At 39.1% G+C, this 19,595-nt stretch overlaps 1 pseudogene; it reads right to left on the reverse strand.

Moving 5' to 3' along the window:
* Positions 1–1,073: 1,073 nt before the first annotated feature.
* LOC131304093 (somatic embryogenesis receptor kinase 2-like) lies at positions 1,074–14,119 on the reverse strand (annotated as a pseudogene).
* Between the last annotated feature and the right edge of the window lie 5,476 nt (positions 14,120–19,595).

The raw sequence follows: 19,595 nt of genomic DNA on the forward strand, positions 1-19,595 counted from the left end.
CCTCTCCTTCTTTGTAAGTCAGAGAAATTTTTGGGTGCCGGGAGGGTACCACGTGGCCGTGCCCACGTGTTGTTCGAGCAGACCATTCGAGCCGTTTAAAAGTGTGTTCGACGACCCAAATTAAAGTATTCTTTCTCCTCTCACTCCTCTTTCTTTCTCCTTTTTCTCTCTCCAAATCCGAGCCGTCTAAAATTGAAATGGACGGCCCTGATACGCTGCTCAGGCACCGCATGGTGCCGCACCCAAAAATTTCTCAAGTAAGTCTACCTGTGTAGAAGTCTGATGCTGACTCTATAACCGTGCCCACCTAATTAATTGTGAAAACACTATTACTCCATTTAACCAAGGGAGATTGATCCAAGGCATCGGAAAGGAATGCAAATGGCAAAGTAGACAGAATGCTCATTGCTTGTTTGCAAATACCAAGGACTTGCCTGGGAAATGCTTGGGAAGAGTTTTTTATTTTGAATCACCCTTCTTGTAGCGCCTCGTCGGATCAAACAATAAGTCTACACTCACCTTTCTGTTTCACCACTCTTCGACGTGGCGAAGGACCCCACCTCTTTCCTTTTCTTTTTTTTTTAAAGGCAGCAAAAATAAAAAAACGAGCCTACTTGAAACACATACACACACAGAGGGGGAGAGTGGAAGAGGAGGAGGAAGAGGGTGGACCCATCACCACCACCACCATTTACTGTACTTACTTTTTTTGATTTTGGATAATGTGCTAATGGTTTTGACCAACCGCCCCACAGGCAATAAGAGTACTTCATAAATTTCCGTTTGGCCGGTAAAATAAAATAAAAATAATAATAAGAAGAAGAAGAAGAGTACTTCGTTGTTAGGTCAATTCTGTCATAGTTATGGGGTCAGAATTCCCAAAAACTGAGCAAAAGATCCAACTGCTAGGTAGAGAAATTTGAGAGCCCCACTTGGTCTAGTGTCGCTCCACCCTTCAATGAGAAACTCAATAGTTAATGGAGAGGAAATTCAAAGGCCTCAATTAAGAAGCACATTAGAAAATGTAACAAGCCTAAAACATCAAAGTCCATGACAAAAGTGTCCAAGAATGATAACGGGTGAAGTGGAAGTAAAGCCCTTTCAAAATGCGTTGTCGAACAACTACAGGAGTCAAGTCCTATTACTACAAGAAAACACCTACAGAAAGATAAACATGAGATACATTGATAGGTTTCCTCTCCCAAAACCTTCTATTGAAATAGCGCCCGGAAAGACTAAAAACAGCCAACATCACAAACTTTTTTAACAATACAGAATAGATATGAAATGTGTTCGATTGGGCCCACAAAGATTCGTATGCACAAATTCTGATGAATGCTATTGAATACACAGCCGGAGAAACAACCGGGAAAAACTTGATTACTTTTACTTCTGTACTTACCATATGGGTCATCTTGGACCAGACAATTCGAAAGCCTGGAGATTGTCGGTGGAGTCGACAATCCATTCGGAAGTCCGATGTGGGCCCAGTTCGACCTCCTCGCGAATGACTTCCACCTTCTGCCACTCTTCCCATCTTTCAGCCAAGCCATCACCTTCAAGCATTCTGACGACATCAGACATCTTAGGCCGGTCCATTGGGGAGCCTTGTGTGCAGAGCAATGCTACTTGGATCAGCTGCTCAACTTCAGCATCAACGTAATTGGTTTGCAGATCTGGATCTACAAGCATCTCCAACTTCTTCTCTTTCAAGAGGCCTTTAACCTGAGGAAAATTGTATAACAAGAAATGTGCTCAGTAATGGACCAAGAGGGAAAAAAAATGAAGGTTTATAATTTGTAAGAGAACCAAGCAACCAAGCATAGGAACAAAACAAAGCGAATTAAATAACTAAATGATTGAAAATAATAATAGCATGGGAAATGTTTTACGCAATGCATACTACAAAATGTGATGAACTTTCATTCCAAAACACCGAGTTTAGTGATGCCAAAGTTTATTCCCATAAATCCCTATCATTTTTTGGGTGTGTAATCATTAATCTCTATCTTTCAGGGAAACAAATCAAATTTGATGAATTATGAGTGAGAGAAGTGGAGGTTTGGCAAGAGGAAGTCTTATAAGATGGACAACATATCAATAGCTCAGCTTACATGTGATAGTACACTTGGAATGTGCATTTTTCAATTGTTGCTCGCATATCAGAAAAAATCAAAATAGGAATGCATTATGTATCCCAGTATCTGCCATAAAACATTTCCATTCTACCTATGCAGAAAAAAGCCACATTCCAGTTAACGTTGTTGCCACCAAAAATTATTTACTAACGGGATTCCAGCATTTTTAAGAGGAGCAGTCAATTTTTACATCGAGTTTGCTTGCGTATCAGAAAAAATCAGTAGAATGCATTACGTATCCCAGTATCTGCTTCATTCTATCTATGCAGAAGAAAAAAAACCACATTCCAGCTAACGTTGTTGCCACCAAAAATTATTTACTAACGGGATTCCAGCATTTTAAGAGGAGCAGTCAATTTTTACATTGAGTCTGCGCCCTTTGCAGATCTGTTGGATGCTGCTGTTAAGTTATAAATTTTCTAGAAACTTAAGAAGTTAAGAAAATGGGCTCAACAATGCGTATCAAGCTATTCAACAGCTGAATGGTTACTACTTCTCCCGAGCAAAGTTTTGAAGATACTATGAAACCAAGTGCAAAATTCAGTTTTAGCCCAACTCCAGTTCTTTCACTTCAAACGATTAAGGATAATTTTACATAAACTTCTTTATGCATATATTTTTTTAAACGCTCATTTTAGAAAGTTGCATATACTATATTTGATGACTGATGCCATCACGGTTCGATTCCGGTTCAACAACAGTTGAATGACAAGTGACCCATCCACCCGGTCCCTTTTCCAGTTCGCTCCCCAGTTCGGTTTTTAAAACATTTGTTGTATCCACGGCCCTCTCTCCAGCATACTAAGCCCCCACAATTTGGAAATAGAGGAATCCACATAAACATAATGGCTATGGACTAAAAAGACTGTTAACCAGCAAGACACACCTCTCTGATAAATAAATAAATAAATAAAGGTAAGGGCTGCAAGGCACACATCAGGGACCCCACAACTTCTTAAAATACAAAGAGAAGTCGATTGCTTGGTTATAGAGGATTAGAGAGAAATGAAGGGGAGCAAAAAATGGAAAGCTTTTTTTTTTTTAGCTCGGCAATAGAAAGCTCTTGACATTCTATTAATATCTCACATTTGGCTAGAGCACAGAAATTATATCCAAAACTTTCTATTTCACATCCTTATTGAGGTATTAGTCTTTTTGGAGCTGTAACTCAGACGGATAAATGTACTCTCCTAGTCAATCGGCTATTTTTCTTCTATTACTTCTTTCAAGAACCAAGAAAATTTTAAGAAATTGTCTTCTCTTCTCTTAACTGATTTCCTCTGCACAAGACGTAAAGTACGAGCAGGAGATGCAATTCTTTTAAGGTCGTGTAATGCTATTACATGAATACAAAAGGCTATACCATTAATGAATAATGATCATACTAGATCCAGAAATCTAGCAAACTGAGAGTTCCCAGCCAAATTCAGTCATGAACTGGAAACCTTGTGTAAAATAAATTATTTTCCCAATTTGTTCAGATTCTGGACTAGATTATATCTCATCAACTGAAAGAAAAACAAACCCTCCTATGAGCTAAGGAGCATTTCTGGAGCTTGCCTAGGAAGAGAAATTATTCATATTTCGTAAAATTGTTCCCTGTACGAAGTGCATTTTCGCCTCTCTCTACCCACTTAAAATTTAGATTAGAAGGCGCTCAAAAATATTAAATGGCACCACAGCATATAGTGGTTCCAATGTGACCCCACTAACTCACTGCCTAATAGATTATTATTATCTGTGTAGCACCCACTTAGACCCACGACAAGACACCAACACTCCAAGTCTCCGACACGCAAGTTTTTAAAAATTGGACGACACATTAGGCACACATTTTAAATAATATTCTTATACTATTACATGAATAAAAAGTACAAATAGAAAGCTCGAATTGTGAATATGTAACACCATGTATACCTTAAATCCTACTTATCATTCAATAACTCACAAAAGTATGTCAACAAAGGTTTTGAATACTGTACCGGCTTGAGTACTGGTTTTCTTACTGGTACGGTACATACCGGTACCGGACAAATACCCGTTTCATATTTACCGCTACTATTATTAGATATAGATATAAATCAATAATTTTTTCCCATACCATCTAATTCATACGAAAATCTAAAAAATTACACTCATGATATTATCTTTATATGTGAAATTATCATTCTAATAACTACCAAAAGTTCATTTTTTTTTTATAAAAAATACTCTCCTCAGAAAAAAGAATAAACAATGAGTGGACCCATCTTTCATAGGGAACCGTAGGGCAAACGTGAGATACTAAAAGAAAAGAGGGGGTAATTTGGTCTTTTAGGGCCTCTTTCATATAAACCTCTCAACTCCTCTACCCTAGCAAACGCAGCCTCTCTCTCTCTCTCTCTCTCTCTCTCTCTCTCTCTCTCTCTCTCTCTCTGTGGTTTCAATCTGAACGGACGGAGAAGCAGTGCAATTCGCCGGAATCACCAGACGAAAACCCAGTTGCAGTCAATCGATGCAAAAAGGGTACCGGACAAATTCGCCGGTACCTCCATCTCGCCCGAGATTAGCCGGTATCTTCGGTACTTGCCAGCAAGCAGCGGTATTGGAGCCAAGACAGTATTAGATGTACGGATACCGGTTTCACGTAGATCCGGTACGTACCGGCCTGTACGGAACGATTCACAACCTTGATTTCAACAAAAAGCGTTTAATCACTTAGGAGTCTTTGTAGTCAATAAAACATCATTTGTCACACACAAAAAAGACCCTCCTTGGTTTTAATTATAGTCTGCTATTTCAATTAACACCCCCGACTTATTTTGCAAGTGCCCGGTGAGTGTCCAGAGCATTTTTTGAGTGTCCCTGGGTGTCCAAACGAAAAGTATCGAACAAAATAGGAAACTTCAGATTTTTTGACACGTGTTTGGAGAGTGTCAGTGTCCAACAAGTCTCTAACACCGGTACATGACCTTCGACAAGTGTCCGTGCTACTAGATTACTATACACTAATCAACTCTCACATGTGCTTGGCCAGCTTATGGAGGAAAGTTTGCCACAAGTCGATGAGTGTGTTGAGACTATGAAACAATAATTACCCCTTTACAGATGCTTAAGCTTTTAATGAGACGTGGTATGTTCTTAGAAAATCAGCTCATTAGCGAAGACCCTTGAAACCATTCTTGTATTGGTCCATATGAGGTCTTTCTAAGTAATACAATTGCTTTTTGCACATTTCAGTTAGTCCTATTTCTCCCTTTTTTGGTTCTTGTTAGGGTACTCAGTACATTTAGCATTACTAATTGTGGGTATCCGGAAGAACATAGCCATGTGGCACTTACCGGAGGACCTCATACCCTGCGGGTAAGCCAAGCGAGCTCCTCCGTAATCAAGACTCCTCCCATGCAAGAACAAGGCTTCATGGACTTCCATATAGGGACTCCTCCATGGAACCTCCAAAACAAAGCACTACGAGGCTTGATGACACGCTCCAAGCATCTCCCATTCTCCGCACACTCAATAAGGCTCTAATAAGCCTGGCGGTACCTAAGGAGGCATGTAGCTTGGAGGCTAGAGCAAAGGGATTGTCAAGGCTCACCTCCAAGAGGTGAGCTTTGCCTTGACCTGCAATAGAGAGAGAAGGACATCAACCATTACCATCAGACGTGCCACAACCACCTTCATCATTACCACAGCTATCCTCATTACCAAGGTTGTGAATCCCATTCCATACCAGCCGGTACGTACCGGATCTACGTGAAACCAGTACTCTGCACGTCTAATATCATCCCGGCTCCAATACCGCTGCTTACCGGCAAGTACCGGAGATACCGGCTCATCTCGGGTGAGATGGAGATACCTGCGAATTCGCCTAGTACCGTTTTTGCACTGATTGACTGCGGCTGGGTTTTCGTTTGGCGATTCCAGCGAATTGCACTACTTGTTCGTCGGTTCAGATTGAAAAGAGAGAGAGAGAGAGGTGACTAATGGCTATACATGTTCTACTTGATAGAGAGAGAGAGAGAGAGGCAGCAAAGAAATGAAGAAGAAGAATGATAGTTACGCCTGCTAGGGTAGAGAAGTTGAGAGGTTTATATGATGAGGCCCTAAACGATCAAATTACCCCCTCTTTTCTTTTAGTATCACATGTTTGCCCTATGGTTCCCCCTGCAAGAAGATGGATCCACTTTTTTCCTTTTCTTTTTTTTCTGAGAAGAGTATTTTTTGTGGGCTTTATTTCCCTTCAAAAAAAAAGTAAACTTTTGGTAGTTATTAGAATGATAATTTCACATATAAAGATAATATCATGAGTGTAATTTTTTAGATTTTCGTATGAATTAAATGGTATGGAAAAAAAATTATTGATTTATAACTATATCTAATAATAGTAGTGGTAAATCCGAAACGGTACCCAGTATTTATCTAGTACCGATACGTACCAGTAAAAAACGGTACTCAAGCCGGTACGGCATTCAGAACCTTGCTCATTACAACCACAACCATGCTTATTGCAACCACCCCTGACACCCGACTAGCTACCTCTCCATCTTTCTGGCCTCCATAGAAGGATGGTTGATACACCGCCAAAACACATAGATAGACAACACCAATACACATAAAGCATATACTCTATGGTCGACCATTCTTCACTGCCTAGTCTGCCTTCCTTTCTCTCTACAACCTCAAGCACTGTCATAGCACCCACCATATTCCCGGAGGGGCAACCTCAGGTACTTTTCCCGCCGCTCACTTCCGCAATAATCAAATTTGACAGACATATTGGTGACCTATTCTCCAAGATAAATTGAAAAACAAAAGATCCCACCTTCGAGGAAGAAAGAGACTTGAACAAAGAACAGATAGTTTAGCTTTAAGTTACCTTGGAGAAGATAGAGTTAACAAATAGTAACATAAAATGATAAAAAAATGAACAATATGGGAGAATGAGGAAGCATACCCAATCTAGCAGCATAACATCGTCATCATTTGCAAGCCGAGCAAGATCAAATGCCCTCTGTCCAGTTATTAGCTCTAAAAGCATAATCCCGTAACCAAAGACATCAGTCTTCTCTGACGACTTTCCCGTAGAGAGATATTCTGGAGCTATATGCCCAATTGTGCCGCGTACTGCAGTTGTGACATGGGTATCTTTATAATCCATAAGTTTAGCCAACCCAAAGTCACCAACAACAGCCTCAAATTCCTCATCCAACAAGATATTTGCTGCTTTCACGTCACGATGAATGATCTTTGGGTCACAGTGATCATGCAAATAAGAAAGCCCTCTTGCGGATCCCAGTGCAATTCTCTTCCTTGTTGGCCAATCAAGTGGCAGTTCTGATGGCGGACGTTCTACAATAAAATTAACCAAAAAATGTCACCCATACATTTTCAATTGCATTGACCTAACAAAGTACACGTTTGGAGGTCAACATGCTTGCCTCAAATAGAATTAGCTGAACTAAAACAGTGGAGTGAAATGACACCATAAAGGAATAGTAATCAATAAAAGCCCCAATTGGTTCGACAAGTAAGATGAGGCATATAATACCACTTTCAGGAGAGTAAACTTCTCTGCAAAAAGAAATAACTATTTGATACTTTGGAAAGCAAGGAAATCATTTGCAACTGTGACTATATTCACAATGTTCTGCACATATGTCTTAGGTTCCTGGTTATCATGAATTCATAAGAAAAGGCTTATATCGATCTTAGCCCAACAGCAAGGTGAAAGGAATAAACAGTACCTCTCAAACATGATGCAACACTTCCATTAGCCATGTATGGATAAACAAGTAGCCGCTCAGTCGGTGTCATGCAAAAACCACGTAGTCTCAAAAGATTTCGATGCACAGCCATGCTTATCATTTCCACTTCTGTCTGAAATTGCAATTCCCCTCCAGGCGTCCGTTCTTCTTTAAGTCTTTTAACAGCCACCAACGAACCATCAGCAAGGCGGCCCTTGTACACCTTACCAAATCCACCCCTTCCGAGAATGTTTTTGTTGCTAAAACTATCTGTTGCAACTTGCAATTCTCGCAGTGAAAACCTTTTGAGCTGTCCCAAGTGAACTTCTGGATCCTCTTCAGCTGAGGAAACACATACAAGCTTAAAGCAAATTTGACATTCCATTACAGTAAATATTTTAAGTTAATAGCACAAACCAGGTACGTCATAGAAAAGTTCTCGTGGTTTCCTTCGGCGCCACCATGCAAACCCAAGTGCCGGCGCGGCAAAAAGTAAGGCAGCACCAGCAGCTACACCTCCAGCAATTGCTCCAGTGGCACCATTTCCACCTGAAATAACATTAATCAACACTTTCACAGCTTAAACCTCTTTTGCAGATCAAGAAAACTGAACTTCTACACTAAACTTGCAATTAGAAACTGCTGCAGTACCAGTTCAAAACTATCTAACTTTCCACCAATGTGTATTTTTACCGCATGATAAGCATGATGCTAGAAATTGGTTTACTTTAAAAGAAACAATAACTTAATTCATAGCTCTTTCTAGACCAAATATTGAACCTCATACTTGTAATTGCTGCTACATTTAGGTACTTCAAATAAAGCTAGTAGAGTAAATAATGCTGCATTGATAACAACTAGGAAAAGCTCCACCAGCTCTACAAATTTTAGGTTGATGATAGCAAACTAATATCTTCAATTGCAGATCTTTGTGTTTAACATAATGCTGTCAGAATATAATAGTAGCATAGAGAAGTTCACTTTTTCCATGAGGAAACAATGTCAGACATTACTTGGAGAAGCGGTTGTTGATGGTGGAACAAACGGAGGAGGAGGGGAAAAAGGCGGAGATCCAGGGCAGGGTTTTTCAGTAACCGGTCCACATAGATTCAAGTTATTAGCAAAACTGCATAAGATAAACCAAATTAAATTAGATTTTCATATTAATCAAACAAGAACACTTCAGTTAACAACATTCCCTGACAAGAACCTGATGGGAGTGAATAATGAGAATGAGCCATTGTCTGGAACAGGTCCTGATAAGCCATTATTTGATAAGTCACTGCAATCCACAGTGTAGGAAGCTACTGTCAAGTCCCAATATCCAAATTTCCTTATGGGAGGAAACGGCAATAACATACGAAAAAGAGAAAACTCAACAAGAACGGGGAACAAGTTCATAGAGGTACTTACAGGACTTGCAGCGCTGTGATATTAGTCAAAGACAAAGGAATAGGACCGGAGAGGCTGTTGTTGTTAAGCCGGCTATCCTTACGAAGACATATCAAGAGAAGATAATGTCAAGTTTAAAATTGATATCGGAAGATTGATTGGGGCAAAGATAGCACAAGCACACAACTTCATTTTCTTGGGTAAAGCCCTCTACTTATGCAACAAAAATATGGAATGTCCATATGGTAGGGTTCAAACAGTACCCATCTCTCAGTGGGATTTTATGATCCTTATATGATCCAACCTATCAAAAAGAAAACATGTAATAAAAAGTTTAAAAAACAAGGTGCTGTTTCCTAGAAAGGCGGATCAACAGATAAACTCCATATTTGACTGCCAATATGTCATTTTATCAACAACAAAAATAGTAGCCAACACATGCACTTCCCTCACAACTCTCCATTTTAAGGAGTACGTGATTCAAAGTTGTGAAGCTTTGTAAGTATGTAATGCAAGGCATTCGTCTATGGGGTCTTATTTTATGACGCTGCACAGCTTTAATAAAATTATCATTGCTGCTGCAAAAGATCTGCGAGTTATCAAAGGGAATGCAACGAACAACAATGAAACTTAGGTGAAGAATCAAAGAAGAGAGGTGAGGGTGCGTATACATACAGGAATCGTAATTTCGTCAATTGGCCCAATGTATCTGGGATGGGACCAGAAAAACTGTTCAAGTACAGGTCCAAGCTCACTAAGTTTGTCAAATTCCCAATAGCACTAGGAATTGGTCCACTTAGATTGTTACTATAAAGCTCCCTGTGAAAAAACAGTAAATCAATGAGTTTGTATCAACATTTAGGTGCCTTGCATGATGCACATTGAGCAGGCATAACCAGTGTTCTAAAAGAAGGATTTAATCGCCGATTAATCGCCGATTAATCAGAAATTTGGCCTAACCGATTAGATTAATGCCTCGAAGGTTGAATTAGTAGGTCAGGAGGTTAATCGGAGTTAGTCGGCGATTAACCGGCGATTAGTCAGTCGGCGTCTAGCGGCGATAAGTCGATTAATCGGTTAATGGGCGATTAGTCGGCTATCGGCGATTAATAAGGGTAAAATCTATAATTTTGGAAAATTAAGGGGTGTAACTGTTATATACTCATACCAGTTTAAGGGTTTTGAATCACAGTATTTAGGGCTTGTTCAACACCCAGTCATCGATTGATCGATCTCGGAGTCACCTGTCATATCTCTGTGTAAAACACGAGATTTCCGAGCCGCCTATCACCTCTCTCTCTCTCAAATTCGAGATCTCCTCTCACTCCACGTCTCCACCGACCTCGAACATTAGTGTTTTTTTTTAAAAAGCCCATACCCATATTGACACGTTAGTGATTCTGGAAACAAAGTGTAGTAATATTTTTTATTAAATCTTAACACGAAGTGTAGTATTGTTTGGTATATATAAATAAAGTTATTATAATTGGTAAGTGACTAAAAAATGAACGGCCCATACCTAGTACCAGTTGGTGTTATAATCATGTTAACAGTTTTCTGTAAAGGAGAGATTTCTATGTCATATTTGAAAAACAATTGATGTTGTTGGATTGATAGATGAATGTTCAATTTTTTATGAGAGTTGTCATTGGGGAGTATTTATATATAAATAAATAAAAACCCGACTAATTGCTACAAGCCGATTAATCGGCGATTAATAGGTCTCGAAGCTCGAAGGTGGTCGACCGAGCGACGAACGCCGAGCGACTTTTAGAACATTGGGCATAACAAAATGTTTTCTAAACAGAAATAAAGGTTCAACCATTTTTTCCACCACTACTTGACCGACGAGACTGCATGCCCTACCTTGTAATATAAACATGTAAATATGCCAGATTAACATGGAAAGCACGCTACTACCGCGACGACAAATTGAAAGAAATATCTATAAATGGCAAGGAAACAGATGCAAAAAAGAGTTGACTGACGCACAAAAGTTTGATGGGTAGAGTTACTGACTCCACCTACCCCAGGAAAAGCCACACAAGGGAGACATCCATCTTAATTTTTGTGGGGCATTTATTCCATTTGATAAGTAAATTTTGTCCCAATTTCATGCCTTGTTAGGAAAAGAATGGAATCTTTGCATATAAGCCTTCATGTGAGAAGTTCATCATCTTAAAGGTATGAAGATAACGATAAAGGAAATGTTTTTACACATGAATGGGAAAACAGTGTCAAACTACAAACAGAAAAATCTAAAGGACACATCATAGATCATTGAAAAGACTAGAGAGTGAAGCTTTTGGGAATGAAGATGCAAAAGCCGCCAAATGCAACAATACTCATGTTTCTATAAAAGACTCACAGGTACTGTAAATTTGTGAGCTCGCCAAGCTGAGGGACCAATTGACCAGACAATGCTGCATTTCCAAGATCACTGCAGAAGTGAGAAACAACCACCATAAATACCACGTCAATTGAGATATTACATTCTTTGTAGATGTCCAAAAGTGTTCACTGTTCATGTACATCGATGTCATCAACAAACAATGCAACTTACACTCTTATAACACTATTATCATTGTTACATGTAACGTGAAACCACGTGCAAGGGTTCACAAGTGTAGGGTCCCAACTCTGCAGAACATTGTTAGGATCTTCTAAATTTGTGCGGAGGCTGTGCAAAGCATCACCTGTTCACATAGGCAAGCAAGAGCATCAGATTCTGGAAGGGACATTGACGACATCAATTCAAGAATTGGCTTAGAAAAAGATAAAGCAATTTGATACTTAAGACAAACTGGGAATCCCTGTGACTTCATTTGACATCTCAGAAACTTATGGACAACAGAAACAAAAGTAACATGAACCATGAAAACAACAAAATAAATGGGGCTACCAACACGTCAAGGGCAAGGAAAGAGAAAAGGGACTTTGATATGCCTAATAACAAACTGTAACAAGAAAGCAACCAGGTTTAGGGGAGTGTATTAGACTGATTTTTTTCCATGCATTACTTCCATCTATATCAACCAGGTTTAGGGGAGTGTAGGATGAATATCATGTCCAAGAGTCAAAACTCAAAAGTAACCCTCAGTTATCGCTGTAGGCGTATCAGCTGCATAGGTCACCATACAGAAAGCAACTTAAGGAGAAAAGTAAAATACCCACTCGAACATTAAGCTGAGGAATAAAGGATGGAGATCTTAAATTAACTATGGCAAAATGTTTTTTGCAAATCTTTGCACCCACTGATGGGACTATGAAATGACAACAGAGTACAGATGGTTTAACGCTGTCACTATGATATCGTATGTGTGTGTGTTCCAACCTTTTGACAAGTAAAATATCTGCACTGCGTTTCTCACACACAGCATGATATCAAAACAGGGTATAAACCATGTCTATACAAATCCCATGTCCAATCTATGATGTAAAGCTACGAAACAACAAGGGCATCCAATGAGATCAGAGAACCCATTGATAGAATCACACACTTCTAAGTTGCCTACAGAAGCTGATCTTTTCGAGACAGGACATTGTCATGACATACATCAACTAAAAAGTCCAAATAGCGGAAACAACTTGTCTAAAGAGTCAAAGACCATAAGCTATAGATCGGCTTGTTATGGAAAACTCACCCTCCGTACCTGCCACCTGGCCAGGCTACCTGCTTTCTCCGAATAAATTCATTATTACCGGTAAAAAGAAGAAAAAGAAATGCTTAAACAGGAAATACTGCCAAATTCCATCGGTCTATCTACCTTTTATAAAATTTTCCAACCCTGGAATATTCTCCTAATTTCCAAAATTGACCAAACCAATAAACTTCAGAAAAAGAAAACGGATAAAAAGTCACAATCTTAGCGACTAATACACGGCCATTTCAACCAATCCCACTCCAATTAAAAACCCACAGCTACAGTGAACTACATGTCTTTCTTTCTTTTTGATAGTGTATCCGCTAGGTCAACTTACGCACACATGGACTAATTGTTGGGCCAATCCCACCACCCACCTGCGGGAAGCCTAACTAAAACCCGAGTAATTGCTCCATATGGACCAGCCCCAAAAGGACTTGATACCACCTTTCGAACCTGAGAGCTCTAAGGATGGAGCAAACTCCTAATCAATATTACAAAGAAAGAATGTAAAATGCAGATAAGGACACGCACCTTCCACATTAGCGGAGATCATCGTCAACGGATGAAACACCGTGACTAGCCACAGAAGGGAATAAACAGCGATCTCTCGCTCCATGACGTCTGCTGCACTCTCCTCTCTCTACCTCTCATCTACTTCGCCCAGTCGCCTCCCCCGATCCACCCCTCGCGGAAAAAACCCTCACGCGACGCCAATGCAGCTCGAATCTCCACCGTTTTCGGCGAGAGCTGCATTCACTGAAACCGCATTGATGGGTGGATCTAGATTAGCCGGTACGAGTCGCCGCCGTATTTGGAACTTTTTCTCTAGATTTTGCTTTCTAGAGTCTTTCTAGATCAGCTGCTCAGCAACTTTTCATGCGTCTCTCTCTCTCTCTCCTCTGCACCCACATTCTCTCTCTCTCTCTCTCTCTCTCTCTCTGGGTGGGGGTGTGTATGTGCGTGCAGAGTTGCAGGTGCCCGAGGGAGGTGCCCGCTGCCCGGGCAGGGTTCTCGAACGGCGTTTAGTCAAAGGGGGAAGAGGTGGGGGCCCGCGGTTGCCAACGGGGATGCGGTCAAGGTCCAAGGTGTAATTATTTGGATGGACGGCGTTGATAATGATCTTTTGCCACCTCAAATGGGACCACTTGGGTGGGGGGACCGCCGCTTTTGCCGGAACTAGGGGATCATGATGTTGCAATATCGGAATGTCAAAATTCCGATTTTCTATTTGGTACTTTAGTTCGTTGGTTCGTTTGCGGGCGGATAAGTTTATGGGTATACAATGAAGAAGGGTGGAAAAAGCATACGCACGATAGAATACGCACAATAGAAGATTAGTTTATATTTGATTTGAATAGTAATTGATACGTGTTAATAAAAATAGATAAACGAAAAAATTACTTAGCTGATTCATCAATTATTGCATTGCGAAAATAGGAAAAAGGTTTCAGGGATAATTCGTCTTGTTAGCTAAGACCCCTTTAGGTACAACCTCCCCCGCCCCCCTCCCCCTTCCCCTTCCCCTTCCCCACCCATACACTATCAAACACCCTTCTTTCTTTCTCATTCTCTCTGTTCTCCCCTTTCCTTCTAGGATGTACGACTTGTTTGATTGCAGGACAAAGAGTATAGGATTAAGATTTAAAGAAATACAAAGGCTTGCATGTCTCCCATTATTTCTAAATCCCGTGTTTGGTAAATCTGGAATTAACTAATATCAGGGGGAGGGGGTGGTATTAGTTAGTTCCCTTAATTGGACTTGGATTATCTCCCTCCTTATTCAACGGTCAAAAATAATCTCTATCATCTTCATTCCTACCCTAACCAAACACAATACTACGACCAATATTTTTCCTCTCCCTTCCCTTCCCCCCTAGGGTTTCACACGCTTCCCCCCCTAGAGTTTCACACTCTTATATCGCCATGGGAGGAGAAGATCATAGTACTAGTTCTAAACATCTTCTCTTATACATTTTGTCTTTGTTTTGTTTTTCTCCCTTCTCTTCGGGTTAACGACTCTGAGCTGTCAGTAATATAATCTTCTTTATTTTATAAAAAAAAACACAACGCAATTGATTACACTATTCATATAATCTCACCTTTTATCCCATGGGCCCCACTGTCCCCTATATTCTCATCTTATCCGATTATTTCTCAAAATAATTCAATAATCAATCGTGTCATATGGGTATAGATCTAATGCATAGGGTGTGCACAAATGACTTTGTGGAGTCCACTTTGAAGTTTCTAAGTTGCTCAATAATTTTAAAATAGTAATTTCTTAGGTCGGCCTGACGAAAATCAGCTTGAGCGAATAACTATAAGTACTTGCTTTAATTGTCTTACTTTCTTCAAAATTCATTTAAAAAAATTGAACAAGAATTTAAAATTTGTTTAAAGCACTTACAAGTATTCAATTGAGCTAATATTTTATAGGCTAATTAAAAATTATTGAACAATTCAAATTATTTATGAGGAGCCCCAAAGTAGATTCCGCAAACTTCACTATATTATATAAATAGAACGGTTCGTTATGAAAACTGCCCCCAGTATGGGAAACAAATTAGTTAATGGAAAAAATCTAATCTTTGGGCATTTCTTGTAAACCATCAACTATCTTGTAAACCAAGCTAAATGTCTTTTTTGGCTTCAATGTCCAATTGTGTTCCCTCTAATGATATGTTATTTTCTAAGGTAAAATTGACTTTTGCGAATTTTTGGTCAAATTTGAATGAATGGCAAAATCCAATTTGGGACACATCAACTTTTCTCTCATCTTGAACTGCAAAAATCATATCAACAACTGAAGTGCAAATTAAAATCACATCAAACAACTCTTCCAAAAACTCTAGGAACACTGTTTTTTCACACAATCCCAATTGATATTCAGGCAAAAGTATAAACTTTATAATAAAAAAAAGCCTTTTTTTTTTTTAATCTACGATCAAGTTCCTAGAAATCAATGAAAATACAGATAGAAGAGGAGAAGTCATCACTTCCGATCACCAGAGTCTCTCGACAAACTTTGTCCACCAAACTTGACAAAGTTTGTCACTTCACGTCTCTTTTACACATTAGTTGAGGCACACACTTCGCTTAGAGCATGTGGAAGAGACTAGCTATCACCATTTTATATAAAATAACTTGTAGCAGACTAGTCAAATGGATAGGTAAACTAAACATAAGCTACAGTACCTAGCCAGATCTATTAAGTTCATTACTATTCATTAGCGAACAATTATTTTAATCATAAACTATTAACTATTTCTCTTTCCTCTTCATCACTGCAAATTTTAAAGCTGTATAGTAAGAATGAAAGGAATAGTATTTTCATAGAGGCTGGCTAAAATAGATAGGCTTGTTGGCATGGATCTTTATAAAGTATCGAACTAAACTAAAAAAGTTCTGTTGTATTTTTTGGTTCTCTTCTCCAAAACTTATTCCCGAAAATGTTGACTATTTCATTATTCTTTTGTTGTATTTAGTGAGTTTTTAAAAGGAAATTTACAAATTTTGTTTTACTTTTTAAGTGTACAGCTTGTATATACCTCAATCTAAAAAGTAAAAAAAAAATATAAACCTCTTACCAAAAATACCAAAAAAGTTATCCAAAAAGTCAAATGGTCAAAAGCAAAGTCAAAGCTACCTAAAAATTTTCTTTTGTAGTAAACATCTCTATTATAAAACAGAAGGATGTGGGGGACAAGTTGTTAAAATAACTTAAATTCATTTGATCTAAAGACCGTAGTGTATCCTCCCACTTTCCGATTAAGTGCTCATGATTTTCACCTAAATCACACAACTGTCATCCCCTTTCAACCAGAATGCGTAGTGCTGTAGGCACGAGTTAGCACTAGTACTTTTATAAATTTTGATACCCTATATATTTTTACTTTTCAAATGTGTCTAGTCTAGATGTATTCAAAAAATAAATTTTTTTTTTTTTGGAATAGTAAGAAAAAAATTGTTGAAATATTAAAGGGAAATGATATTGGCACTCCAAAAATTGGTGCAGGCACTCCAAAATCAATGTAATTTCAAAGCCATTTTCTTTTGTTTTTTGAGTGTTTGCATCAATTTTTGGAGTGTCAATATCATTTCCCATGTTAAAAAGCGGTACTAAAGTTGAAAAAAATGTTGTTGCAACGGCTCAAATTTATTTGACCCAAGGGTTGAGATGCATTTTTTCACATTTTATGAAAGTATCTACATTTGCCCATCATATTACTTAAATGCCATCTGTTGTCTAAGAGGAAAAAAGAATCGGAATTCAAATTTCACAGCTCTCTCTCTCTCTCTCTCTCTCTCTCTCTCTCTCTCTCTCTCTCTCTCTCTCTCTCTCTCTCTCTCTCTCTCTCTCTCTCTCTCTCTCTCTCTCTCTCTGTGTGTGTGTGTCTGTGTCTGTGTCTGTGTCTCTGTGTGTGTGTGTAAAAACAAAGAAGGGAGGAAAACAATTCTCCTTACTTCCTTTCTACGAGACCTTTCTTCCCCTACTGGTTGACTGTCTTCCCCTACTGGTTGACTGTCTTCGGGGAAGGGGTTCCCCCCTTAAACTGCCGAGCACTAAGACTGTCCACTCCTCCTTGACAGTCAAACCCCTCAGGAGAAATCAAATCGGGAGAGATATTTTTAGTTGCCCACCATGTGTTTATTAAAATGCTCTTTTATTTTGTATACACCTCTTCCAAAATCTGAAGAGATATTTTATGTTGCCCACCATGTGTTGGTTAAATGCTCTCTTCTGTTGTGTAGAGACTTTGTGGGTTTTTCCCCCCTTTTTTAATGGCGTTCTGCATAATTTCGTGAGTTGCTAATTTCTTCACTACATTGTTTGTGTATTCACTTACTTCATATCAATAAAAAATAAAAAATAAATCTTCGCCGTTCAAAAAAAAAGAGAGGTTAATTTCCAGCAATCTGTAGCTACCTAAAAATTGAAATAATGTTTTGAGCCACTATCATGATTCAAAGGGTATTTCAATTCCAATCGGGGTGAGTAGTACCGTAGGTACGGGCCGGGGTGGGTGGTGCCGTAGGCACGGACAAACACTAGTTTCTAAAAGCACAACCAAGCATTCAACTTTGAACAAATTTTACCTATGAGTAGAGCTGCAGAAAAATCCGCCCAACTGCCAGTCAAGCCCAACCAGCACCGACCCAACCCAAAAATCATGGGGTTAAAATCATGAGCGGGTTGAGTTGGGAGTGTAGAACAAAAATTTCAAGAGATTCGGTTTGGGTGCGGGTAAAATTTCTCCAAACCCCCTTTAACCCGGCCCAACCCGTCTAGATTTTGTTAGCGATGCGACAATACGACATCTTGAGGTGATCTTACCATTTTACCCCTCTCTCTCTCTCCTCTATATCTTTGTTTGCGAAATCTTCCCACCCTCTCTGCTACCTATTCCCACTCGTAGCAATAACCAAAGTCCATATCTCGTCTGACTCTCTTCTATTGTTTGCTTTGCTTTTGCTCTGTCATTTCCAGCGGGAATACACATGTATACTGTTGAGGGTATGATAGGCAATACATACAAACTGTCCTGCCATTATAAGAATTTGTCGTGCTACTAACAGCAGCCGCCAATAAAATACTCCAGTACTATCCTATCCATGTTAAGATGCACTCTACCACACTTGATTAACCCCACATATGGTTTGTGTATGGACTAGTTTTATGCTATTGGTTTTTTTGTATGAACTATTATGTGGTCTATCTTGGCTATTACTTATGTTATGGTACTAGTTTCATTATTTGCTCAAATATATAGTGAAGTTTGTATTCAACTCGCTCTACCCGCCTAACCCACGAGTCGAAACCGCTAAAAAAACTCAACCAACCCACTTGTTTTAAGATGGTGATGGATTCGTGGCGAGTTAAAAAAAATTTCAACATGCCAAATACAGATTGATCAAAAAAAACATTCTAAACCTGCACAATCCCACCCATGCCCATGAGTGTTGCACATTCTCTTACCAACTATTGTAATTATTGAGTGTTCCTAACGCACAACCACAGCAATGTGTGTGTGAGACCCACTAGGCTCAAGTGAATGAGTATATGTATATGGTTGTGTGCGGTTTTAAAATTTTATTTCCATTTTTTTTATCAGAATTTTTATTTCCTTTTGAAATTAGGATTTGGGACAAAAAAACGAACACTATATATCCGGTACCCACAATAGATACCAAACTAGGGACCCAGTTCTGGTCTAGTTCCCAATTCGCCATTACTATTGAATTTTGGGTGGTTATGGTCTAACTCGGTCCCATAATAATGATCAGAACGTTCATAGGTTAGATCTAGCAAAAGATAAAGTTCGACGAATGATTAATTTGATTGGACACCAATAGCTATCTCAATAAATTACTTTTGCAGAGCACAAAAGGAATGAAGAATTTTTGGACAATTCATTTTAATCTTCAACAACCATAATTTGTTGACATAGCCATTAGTGTTTGACCAAGCTAATTTCTGCTGGTACCATACTTCTTTACTGTATCTAAAATATGAACGGTTCCAATCATTATTTTGAATCCAAAATTGACCCACAACGCCTTGAAGCTGGATAGTAATGGAGGATTTAAACCGTATTTCCAAAACTAGAGGGGATGTCCGGATGGACATGGGGATCCTAAGCCCTAGAGGGTGTAGTGTGGCATCTTGGCAACAACCATCCGTCTTGAAAATT

The sequence above is a fragment of the Rhododendron vialii genome, chromosome 10a (assembly GCF_030253575.1).
Source record: "Rhododendron vialii isolate Sample 1 chromosome 10a, ASM3025357v1".
Taxonomy (NCBI): domain Eukaryota; kingdom Viridiplantae; phylum Streptophyta; class Magnoliopsida; order Ericales; family Ericaceae; genus Rhododendron; species Rhododendron vialii.